Genomic DNA, 11,575 nt, shown 5'->3' on the forward strand with positions numbered 1-11,575 from the left:
CATGTTTTCTCTAGTTTTATATTTGTGGAACAAAGAAAAGTATGAAATGACCTTCAACTTATGGGAGCCCTCCGTAAGAGCCACAAGTCCCAAAAAGGGATCATTAGTAATGGACATGTTGTGTCCTCCAGGAGGAGAGAGGTTTTCTTTAGCTGCCCTGTGGGTCTGGGAGACCCCTGCATTAAACGGTTATTGAAAAGGGTCATAACATCCAACATCCATCTACAAGTGCAGATGTGTCACTAGCTCCATATTACGAACATCAGAGGAAAAATGCGTTACAGAATCGAATCACATGTCAATAAGGTCTAATAATCAGATGAAGATGTTAACTGCAAAATAGAAAACCAAATAAAAAAAATGAAGCTGCACATTTAAGTGAGCCTGCCACCAGGAATGTTATTTTAGTACTTAATAAAAGTTTATTTCACATTACCTGGCTCTCTGCCAGTTGCGTGTGATAAATCCTGCGGTGAGGGACAGCTGCAGCCTGTGTGTTGTGTCTCGGTCTCCTCGTGCATTCTTCCCCTACTCCACACCATCCCCCTCCCTCCCCTGCCTGCTCAGTGCACATGACAGGAAGAGGGGAGGGTGGAGGAGAGGAGACTGAGACACAGACTGCTGCAGCTAAGTCATTGTGCAGAAGAAATTCAGTAATTGGAGGGCAGGCTCGGAAACCTGCCCCTATAGTCCTTTCGTCAATGGATGCAATGTGGTTTTTCAATCATCTGTGAGTATAAAGCAGACACAGGGACCGTGGTGACCCTGGATTTGGAATAGACCAATCAAGGGCTGTTCAGAGATGGTTGTGATGGCAGGAACCTGGGGGCTGGGTCATCCCTGTGTTGCAAATAAAAAAAAGAAGAGCTGTCACCCCCACACCCTGACAATTTTCTGCAAATTTGGTAAACAAATAAGGGAGGGTGGAGTTCCACTGTATGGGTGTAACCCACCACCACCCCAGAAACCTTCCAACAGACCTAGACGGCCAATGTTTGTAGTAGGATCAGCGGTGGACTCCCGGTGTCCACCTCATCCAGTCGCCAGTGAGGGAAAGTGCAGGTTATATTGCAAATCAAGTTCTGCAGTAGAAACTGGACCGTGTACTGGTCAGATCCTACGGGCCAGAAATGATATGAGATACAAGGACTCCCGGCCTAGTGAACTGTGTAATCATGACATCATTTTATAGTTTACCACTGACATTGCCATACAAGGGCTTCTTTTTTGCATGAGGTGTTGTATTTTTAATCTGCATATAATTAATTTGAGGGCGGGGATGAACCAAATCTGCAATTTAACAGGTTTTATGGGTTTTAATCTGTTTTTGCTTTGTGGAATAATTTACAGTATGGCAGTGAAAAAAAAAAAATTACAGTTATGGTAGTGACTCATTTATATACATTTTGTTCCGGTTTAGTCCAGAATACAACATACTGATCAGGAGCACCTTCTTAGCCCCCTAGCTTCCATAAAACACCCCCCAATCTTGTGAGTGGGTGAGAGAAGCCCTAACCGCTTACATTTTGTGATCACTATTGATCACAGTTCCCAAGTTATCGCAGCCCCATATAGATGCAGCCATGAGTGACGCAGCCCTGTGATCCGACCGGAAAGGGGCTCATTTGTATTATACCCAGAAAATCTTTAATGTATCTGCCTATTACCACAGAGGGAATACAAAAAAATCCCTATAGGAGGTCAATAAGAAATCCTCAGGTTTATGGAGACATTGGGAGATGTTTTCGTATAGACCTTTATTGGGGCTGGGATGGGGTTGGCTCCTCTATACGGCTCATGTATAGTTATAGGGGGGGAATGAAATGAGCAGTTTATTTGGGGAGAAGTTTGCACACGTCTTGGTTTTAGCTGAGGCTGGATGTCTCGCTGCTGCCGGTGTCACACTTGATAATCTTATGCCGCAGAGACGCGGGTTACGCTTCAGCCATTTGTGACTCTATGTCCAATTTGCAGTTGGTTACATGTCCAAATCCAGTGGAAAAGCCTCATTCCTGCCTACATATGTAACCATTATAGCAGATCGCTCGCAGGCAAACTGGGAAACCAGAGACGCTGCAGGCTACAAGTGCACAGATGATGTCTCCGAGATGTAGTCAGGTGATGTCAGCCGTCACAATGAATAGCAGCGAGTCCGTTTAGGATTAATTAATTAGTAATTCCTGCTCTACTTCAACGGTATTGTGGCAGGGAGACGGTTAACCTGACAATAATCTGAGGGAATTTTCTCCTCTTGGCACAGGCAGGAAATCTTCTGTGTTCTCCGAGGCTCTGGAAGGTGGAGGACAAGGCAGAGCAGGTTGTAGCATCGCCATCTATGTGTCACTATTGTGACATGTGTCACCCTGCCGATCGTGACGGTGATTACTGTTAGGCCTTTGCTGTGTTAGCGAAATTGTATCGGCGTAAGGGCTATAACACACTGGCCACGATCATGGAACGTGAAAAGTTTTGTGTCGTAGACTGACCACCCTTCCAGGGATACATGATGCACAAAGTTCCGAATTCCACTGATAACCGACACTGTAAACTCTGTTGGGGAGATTTATCACGGCTTGTACACCTGAATACTGACATAGTAGTCGTGATTTTGTCTTAATTCCAGGCTCTGAACTAAGAATTGTGTATGTTCTGCCTCATACGCCACTTGGGCAAGGAGGGGGGCAGTGCTGGTGCAGGGATGTCCAAAGCCGGCGCACTAGCTATGGTCTGTATCTGGCTTAGGCGCAGGTTATAGCACAATTCTAGAACTTCTCCAAGAGCACAATACACCTGGCAATAGTGTCCAAGCCTCCGGCGCGGTGGGGTTTTGATCTTACACTGGCACATGATGATTCCCAGGGGGTGTGTTTTCATCCTAAATCTGGCAAACGAAACATGGAGACAACCCAATACCACTGTTCTGCAGATTTTGCATTGTTTAAATGCAGACACATGTGACTGATCACATTTGTTTTAGTTGAACCCCCTCCAATTTCCGGTTGGATCCCGTTTCTAAACTCAATACAACTGAAACATGTGAACGCAGCCTTAGGGGTCCTTATTGTCTACTAGATTGACTGACTCTAGTGTAGTGTATAATACAGCAGACACCTCCCCATACTACTTTATCGACACGCTAGAGCAGGTTCCCTCTTTTCCTTTGCAGGTAAATGCAAAAACACTGTATTACAGTAGCATTTAAGTCCGATTGTAGTCTATATTACGAATAGTCGGTGTCCCGAAGGGGGGGGGGGGCTAAAAAAAACCAAAACAAATATACAGTAGAAACTCCTAAGCAGATTATGTCTCCTCGTGTTCATTAATCTCTGCTGCATTAAAATGAAAAAATAATTGACCCATATGATAACAGAAGCGTCTAACAAATCCCCCTCCCCTACACCTACGACCACTACACGTGGATGGACAGTGGTGGAGTGGGCCTGTGCATTTGTTATTGCCTGGGACTGTTCTGGTGCAGGCCATAGTGCAATCAAGCGTCAAGTTCAACCAAGGAAGTCGATGGAAGGGAAGACCAGGCAGGTGAAGCTGCTTGCTGCATGTTTTTGTGCAAATCATTGCTGTATTTTTCAGCCTTGTCTGAACAGAGCCTTACAGCCGAGCGAAAGAAAGGAAAATATACACATCTGTTGCTTGATGTCCCTAATTTTTAGGAAGAATGCACCATCCAGTGGGTCAGTCTGGGTGTAACCTGTACCATAGGCTCCGCTCCCGTAGTCCTAGCCATTACAGTATATTGACAGGTCCTCACCATGAAGGGTAAGTACACCGGGGGGTTATTAGCGCAGCTCCAGGACTTGTAAACACTGGGAGGAGGAGATTTTCCTGGAAGGTCATGGGAAGACGTGGGAGGCAGGGAAAATGCATTTGTTTGTGTCACCGTGGAGCGACTGATTCAAGGATTACAAACTTATAGATCCACTGAGAGAAGGCGACTTTGGAGAGTTCTACGTGATGAAGAGGACTGCCGGGCTGCGGGTCCTGCTGCGGTTGCTAGGTGACAGCCTTTGAAGATCACTTTCATCATCACCTTTGTAAGGACTCGCGCTATTGATGAAAGACTTTAACAGGAGCTATTTGAAGTCTCCGAATCTGATCGTGTTCACATATTGCATCCCAGGGGGACTCCCTGCGAGACCTGCAAATTGGAATCCGGGTTCCACTTTTAAGACGTCTAACTGTGCGATCCTCCATCAATGTCCTTTACTGCTATTCCGGCGCTGACCACAAGGCTGACACGCGGGTTCTCATACGTGTCACCGTCTATGGATCTGTAATTTTCTCATATAATAATTCCCTGGTAGCAGAAGACGGACACTCAGAAGATTATCAGGCCCAAGGATGATTATTCTGAATCTTTAACATTGGAGGGGTTGTCCCATAAAAGTTACTTATACCCCATCCAAAAATATTTGGGTCATTTACTGATTGCTGGGGGTCTCAACACTTGAATTCCCGGGAAAACAGGACCAATGTTCATGTGTGAATGGAGCACAAGTTCATGCATGTGACCGGTGATCCATTCATCGCAGCCTCATTACGGCAGCCCCACAGGAGGTAATGGTGAGTCCGTCACCCAAGCAACATCGAAAGATTGGACTCTAATCATTTGCATAGATGGTGAGTCAACTTTGTGAACAGACTGTAGAACTTTACAGGCATGGAGAGGAACAACATAGGGATAGTTTTAAAAGATATGTTTAGCTATCTGATAAGTTCTCTTCAAGAGCCTGAACCCCCCCCCCCTGACCTTGTTCACATGGAGATTCACAGTCCCTTGTTCTACCGATAACTGGGGCTCCCATTGGTCTTACTCCCTGCATTGTAATGTTTTTTAGCTCTACTTTTTACCAAGGAATTAGTGCCTTCTCTTTCAGCACCCAATTAATTAAGCTCCCTAGTCAGATGGGTTGTCCTAAAATAAAGCTGAAAGTCTGGCACCACCCACCTGACATCCTGGCAAGGCTGAAAAGGATGGACATAAATATGCTAGACTCAGCTTAAAGGAAAGATGATGATCAAATTCAGATGGGGTCATTTGCATAGATGGTGAGTCAACTTTATGTCTGGAATGTAGAACTTCACAGGCATGGGGAGGAACAATATAGGGATAGTTGTACTGCAGCTGTTTTTAAAAGTATGTTTACATAGTGTTGGTTAGTTTATCTGGGTTCCCAACCCCCCTCCCTCCCCAGAGTTTAGTTGTAGATTCTGACCTTGCCCCATGAATATTTTGAAACTAGAACACCCCAGAATAAAATTACTGTCTGGAATCTCTGAACCCTACCATTTCTCTAGGAAAGCAAACCCTGAGACCATAACTTAATATTAGTAAACATGAGCAATGGAAAAAAAAGTGCAGGATCAGACCACACAGTGTTTGTCTGTAGTCTGTTACCATGGAGACATATTGAGAAGCTCTAACAGCAACACTGAAAATATAAAGCAATAAATATAATGGTCTCCTGTATCATGTTAATGATAATGTATATCCATATAATGTATATACAATTACAAAGAATCTGCTTGTGCTAAAATCTGGTTTAAAGGAAAAGCCATTATGAGGAGACTAAAGGCCCAGCGCCAATTCCCCCAAATGTGTTTTTTTGGATTTTTTATTCCTTATTGCAATATAAAAAATTTGGATTAATATTAAGTAATGATATTTCCCTTCCATATTCTGCTGAATCTGATGCCCGGTCCTGGTTCTCTTCACCTCTTTTCCATTTACTACCTACATTCCTTGGCAGCAGATGTTCTGGGCTTTCCATGAACCTTCAGCTCTTGTCTGGAAATATATTTTGGTTGGCGCTTGGAGCCCCCCATTTAGATGTGAGATATTCATGAAGTAACATTTACAGGATTTTATTCTAGGAAAGGAAACCCCATGTATAAGAGGCCGATGAGAGCGAAGAGCCAAGAACTTTTACAGAGATCAGTAGTTGTGGCACCCGATGACCCAAGATGGTGGCGCCCATCTCTTGCTGTGACCCTGATAACTACCCCCCATGTACCTGTTTGTTCCCAGCAGTAAGTTGTTACTGATGAGACAATTGCTTGTCATTCCGTAGCTCAAGTTTCTTCTAAGGCTTAATACACACAGAGGAAAGTGTCCTTGCAGGGACTATGCTACAACCTTGGAGAAGTGCTCGTCTTTGCTGAAGATGTTTACAAGGTGTCAGTCTCCTGTGCGATGTAAAGATTCTTCCCTTTTCTCTGGATGTGCAAAGAAATGGAATAAAAGATCATTTTTCTATCAAATAAACCTCAGTTCAAGGGAAAGGAGTCACTGGAAAATGCATTATTATTGAAAAAAATCAGATTTTTTTTAAAGGGAACCTGTCACCAGGTTTTACCCAATTAAACTCCCAGCCCCCTCAGGTAGGGAATGAAATATCCTTTCTAGAATTCCCTCTTTTAAGGGCAATCTCAACCGCTTACCTATAAAAAAAAAAAAAAAAATCTCCAACAAAGTCATGTAAAAATGAGTCATATTTTGCTTGAGATTAGGCTGCAGGGGGAGTGTCACTTCAGACGCTGTTAACTTTGGTTGAATTTCACCAAGAAACATGATGTCACATTAAAGATCATAAACTTTCAGGTTTGTAGTGTAATGATCTACAGAACCGGAGAGATGGGAAGTTAAAATCATAGTTGGAATGTGAGCTGTGGATAAAGACTTCCCTTATTATTTAACTATGTCAGGTTATGTAAAGAGGAAATTCTTATCTTTAAAAAGACACCACATGGGGTGTAAGTCCTATAAAACTGAAGGTAAGGCGTCAGAAATTACTACGCTCCTCCTGCAGCCTCTAAACTTGACTTGTCTCAGGCAAAATATGACTCTTCTCTGTGTGAGATTTCACCTAAAAGAGCGAATTCTTGAAAGGACATTTAATACCCGACCTGAGGGGGCTGCTAATTTAAGGGAATAAAATCTGTTGACCGGTTCCCTTTAAGATTTTTAAGAGCTTTGCTGTGTAGAATGGGACCGAGTGACAGAGGATACAGAGCTGTGCCAAGATAGGAACTCCTAGATTTGCCAGTCACTTCCCAGTTTATACGCTTTAAAAACTACATGATGTTCCTGTAGAATAATGAAGACTCCTGCAGGGGAAGGAAGATGATATTGTCAGCTGCCAGTGGGGGAAGAAGACTGACTATCCAGAGACAAAGAGGAGATAAATGGTAGCAAAAATATGGAAAAGCCCAAGTTATGACAGAAACGGGACAACATTACTATAAGAGATGACTTTTTTCATATAATACATGTGAACAATGGCAGATCTTCATATAGGTGTTATGGGCAGGCACCCAGGGCCTTCGGCTTCCCAGGGGCCCAAACCCAACCTTACCCGGGCCCTATATGAAGAGCAGTAAAAAAAAAAAAAAACTCTATACTGTACTCACCTTCCGGCTTCTTCTCTCTAGTCCGGTGGCTCAGTCATCTGCTCTTATGCTAGCATACGCTATGACATGGCGGAGGAGTTGCGGGCGCATGATGTCATAGTGTAGCAAGGGTAGGAAGAGGAGAAGACTGAGGCACAGTGAGAAGAAGCCGTAGGTGAGTGTAGATTTTTGCTCTGCTGTGGACATTTCTGTAAAGGGGGGCTCTGCTGTGGACATTATTACAGTGGGGGCTCTGCTGGGGAAATTTCTGTAAAGGGGGGCCAGCACTGGCTGCGGTGGTGCCGTTGGGCGGAGGAGATTAGGCCTTAGGGCATGCGGTTGGTTTGGACGCTGGGGGGCCCTAGTCGTGTGCACAGCCCAGGGACACTTAATCCGCCACTGAATGTGAATATCCCTTTATTGTCATTTAAAGCTTTCGATTGGACCCCATATCCTTGTGTATGGTATTAAGCAGGGTTAGGCTTCTCACCTTCGTTCCTGGCGTGAAAACATATTGGACAATTGATGACACCTGGATCAGATAAGTCTGAGTCTCATCTCAGACCCCCCCCCCCCATTAGTAATAAACCTGCCCGATCGTAGGGGGGGGTGGCTGCGGCTCCACTACATGTAATATACAGATGTTGATGCCATCAGACTAAATTATATTCTGTAATCTTGGAAGTGCTGAGCTGCCAGGCGGGTGATTAATAGGGTGCGAGTAACGTTAGGGCGCGGATTCCTGCTCTCTGCAACGTGAAATAAAATCCGGTGTCCTTTGATCTGCTTCTTCCCAATGCGTCGCACATATGTGAAGACCAATAGCGCTGGTTATTGCGAAATCTTTAATAAAAAAGTAAAATCGATGTCGCTGCCACATCATAAAGTGCAGGTTTTTACTGCAAGCACAAAAGAACGTTTTACTGAGTGACGATGAACTCGAAAATTCCAGGCTGACGTCCCCCGGCACGAGGTGAAGCCCGGGGTTACGTTACGTAGGTGCGGATGGCGATACAGCACCCGGGACCCAGCGTCGCACAGTGATGTCTATTAGGAGGATCTGATTGGTCACTGCTACAGGAAAAACACAAATCAGATCCTGACAATCTCACCGTCTGACATCTGCACATGGGGGATCAGACGCTGATCAAAAGTCCAAGTTTCCCAAATGATGGAAATTCCAATATCAATAGTCTTGTCTCACTTGGTTGAACTTTATGGATATGTCTTTTATTCCACTGTAAAAACTATATAAATATTTCACAGATCATATTCATATGGCTTCTTAGAGGGGTTGTCTTCCGTATAAATCCTGGGAATTTATACAGATGGGGTCTCCCAGGGGATACTGGGAGACAGCCGAACACAGAGTCTGTCCCTTGAGATGACCTGCATTCCTATGTCTTACAAGAACATGTGTAATACTCCATTTGACCTGCGGGGATGCTGTTAGAAATTTGAACACTTTGGGGCAGATTTATCATGGTTTGTACGCGTGAAAGCTGCTATACAAGCCCTAAATATTGGGCAAAATCCCTGGCGCATAGCAAGAGACTGCACCTATTTCCCCACTATCGCCACCACATGACTTGGTTGGGTGAGGGGCATTCCTTCGCCACCCCTGCACCCTAGCTATAGCTGTGCCTATTCAAGGGCGGGTTATAACGAGATTCTACACCAGACTGGACCTGGGGTGATACTGTACGGCCTGGTATAGAATCGCGTTATAACCTGAATAGCTGGGACTTCACACATGGCTCCAACATACCATAAATGTCCCACTTTGTGCCTGATCACAAAATATAATTGATTACCATGACCACTAGTGGCAGGTCCGAATCCCCCATTCCATTTTACAGAAGTCAATGTTGGCCCGATCCCACAGAACGACCCTACACGGGATAGGAGTCCTTGCATCATACACAAATACAATGAAAGGACTCCCTGTCTGCCGGCTGAATGGCACTGCCCGTACTGTAAGAACTGTTACATTCATGGCGCTGGCAGACAGCGAGTCCTTGCATCATATTTCTGTAAAATGCAAGGACTCCCATCCTGTGAAATGTGTGGGATAGGACCAACATTTGGGTCAGTTACCCCGGGCTGCACATGTAAGTAACAGATTGAATTAAGTGGTGCTCATAGGTTTGTGCCTTTTCAGTGCCTACAGTATAGACAGACCAACATAATAGCAACGGGTTGGGGTCCCAGTGATCAAACCTATTTAGCCTCGACTGTCTGCGCACCCCAAATTTTTCTAGTGATTAATATTAATGAAAGCTGCGTCTCCGCCTCTTTTTCTCTATATTATTATTACTTTATATTTTTGGACACGCACTTTATTTAATGAATTACAGGCAGTCCCCGGGTTACATACAAGTCGAGTGTTCTTAAGTAGGGGACCGCCTGTATTATGTGATAATTCCAGATATTTAAGGTCCTTCCGTTACTATTAATGCTCAGCTATTTCCATCCATTCCTCGTATCGCACTGTGGGATGCAGGGACACGCGGCTCGCTTCCGTAGCAGGATCTTCCAGATGGGTTTTGGCTGTAATGACGTTTTGTCTCGTCTGTTCACCTGAAGTCTAGATTCCTGATAACGAGCTGCAGACGAGAGGGGGATGAGCCGCCCCCCACCCACACAACTATCTGTACAACACGTGCACCTAGAAAGCCGCGTGATCCGGAGCCGAGAACATGAAGGAGGACGCTGCGACCTTCTAATCACAGGACACAGACAGGGTGTAACATTTTTAAAAATTTATTCCGAAAACTCCTGTACATTTCTCTCAATACACATGGATTTTGTCATCTAAATAATAGAACAAACCAAAAATTTTCTCCAAGCAGTCGGTGACGATACAAAAACCGGACCGCACCTCCCGCACCTCACATAACAGCGCGTACAAAAATCACTTTACCAAGGTCTTAAAATCCCCCTGAAAATATAAAAATAAATTAACTTTCATTTGTATTTTTATTTTTCCATTTGCCGATTAGAAATATTACAAATCAAAATATTATTGTTTCCATATGAACTTTTCATAATACAAAAAAAAAAAACAGATCGACAAAAACAAAAAGAAGAAGAACTCGGTATGTACAGAATGAGGTAAGGGCTGAGCGGTCACCAGCAGGACGCAGAGGGGGCGGCAGACCCACACTGGGGGTCCGATTGCACCGGGGTCTATTGAGCGCCCCCCTCCTAGAGACTAGAGCGCTGCATACAGGGATACGAGGCCAGGACATAGGACCATTAAGGGTCAACGCGAACACCTACAACACTCTCCAGGAAATATCGGCCCATTGGGCCCCCAGTACTGGTTCTCTGGAGCCATTGGAAGGGTTTTGTAAATTCACATTTGTATTTAATCAAAAAATACAAAAAGAGCGCAGCATGCTGGGTAAGATGATCGACACCATAACGGAAACCGGAGAGATCCCTATTATAATCAATAGGTCTGTTACACGGCATTAAAGTCTTACATAAAATGGAACCAGAACTTCTTTCATTCGTGAACAAAGACTCACGTTTTCCGTCTACAATGGGATCCTCTGGTCTGGTGAGAAATTTTTGCATAGAATCTATTATGGCGTAAAGATCATTTCCATAATAAAAATACTCTCTCTTCTAAAGCTGCTTCTTCTTCTTACACTCTGCAGAGAAATCCGTCAGAGAGGCATCCTAATATCTGGATGTTTTTCTAAACTATTGCACTTACTCCACTGCCAATACGACAATGAGCACAATCCATTCGTTTTTCTCTGTATCTCTAATCTGTCTTCCCATAAGTGGTTAGAAACACTCATTTCAGCAGATTTATTTGGTCAGTCAGTCAGAATATGGTTTAATGAGTGTTTCTAACACTTAGGAGAAGACAGTTAAGAGATGGGCACTGAGAGGCTGCTTCTCTGATGGATGTCTCTGAAAACAGGACAAGCCTGTGACGACTGCAAGAAGAAGCATCTACAGAAGACAACCCAAGCTAAAACCTATTAGGGAAATTGTCTTTGGCCCATAATAGATGCAAAATGACAAAAACAATACCTCCTGAATTGGTACATGGCAGGTAAGCCCCCAAAAAACAGGAATGGGGAATGGTTCACGAGAGGAGGAAAGCGTAGCACTAAAGACTCATGGTTCCTTATGACATCATAGAGCAATA

The sequence above is a fragment of the Engystomops pustulosus genome, chromosome 5 (assembly GCF_040894005.1).
Source record: "Engystomops pustulosus chromosome 5, aEngPut4.maternal, whole genome shotgun sequence".
In the NCBI taxonomy this organism is placed as follows: domain Eukaryota; kingdom Metazoa; phylum Chordata; class Amphibia; order Anura; family Leptodactylidae; genus Engystomops; species Engystomops pustulosus.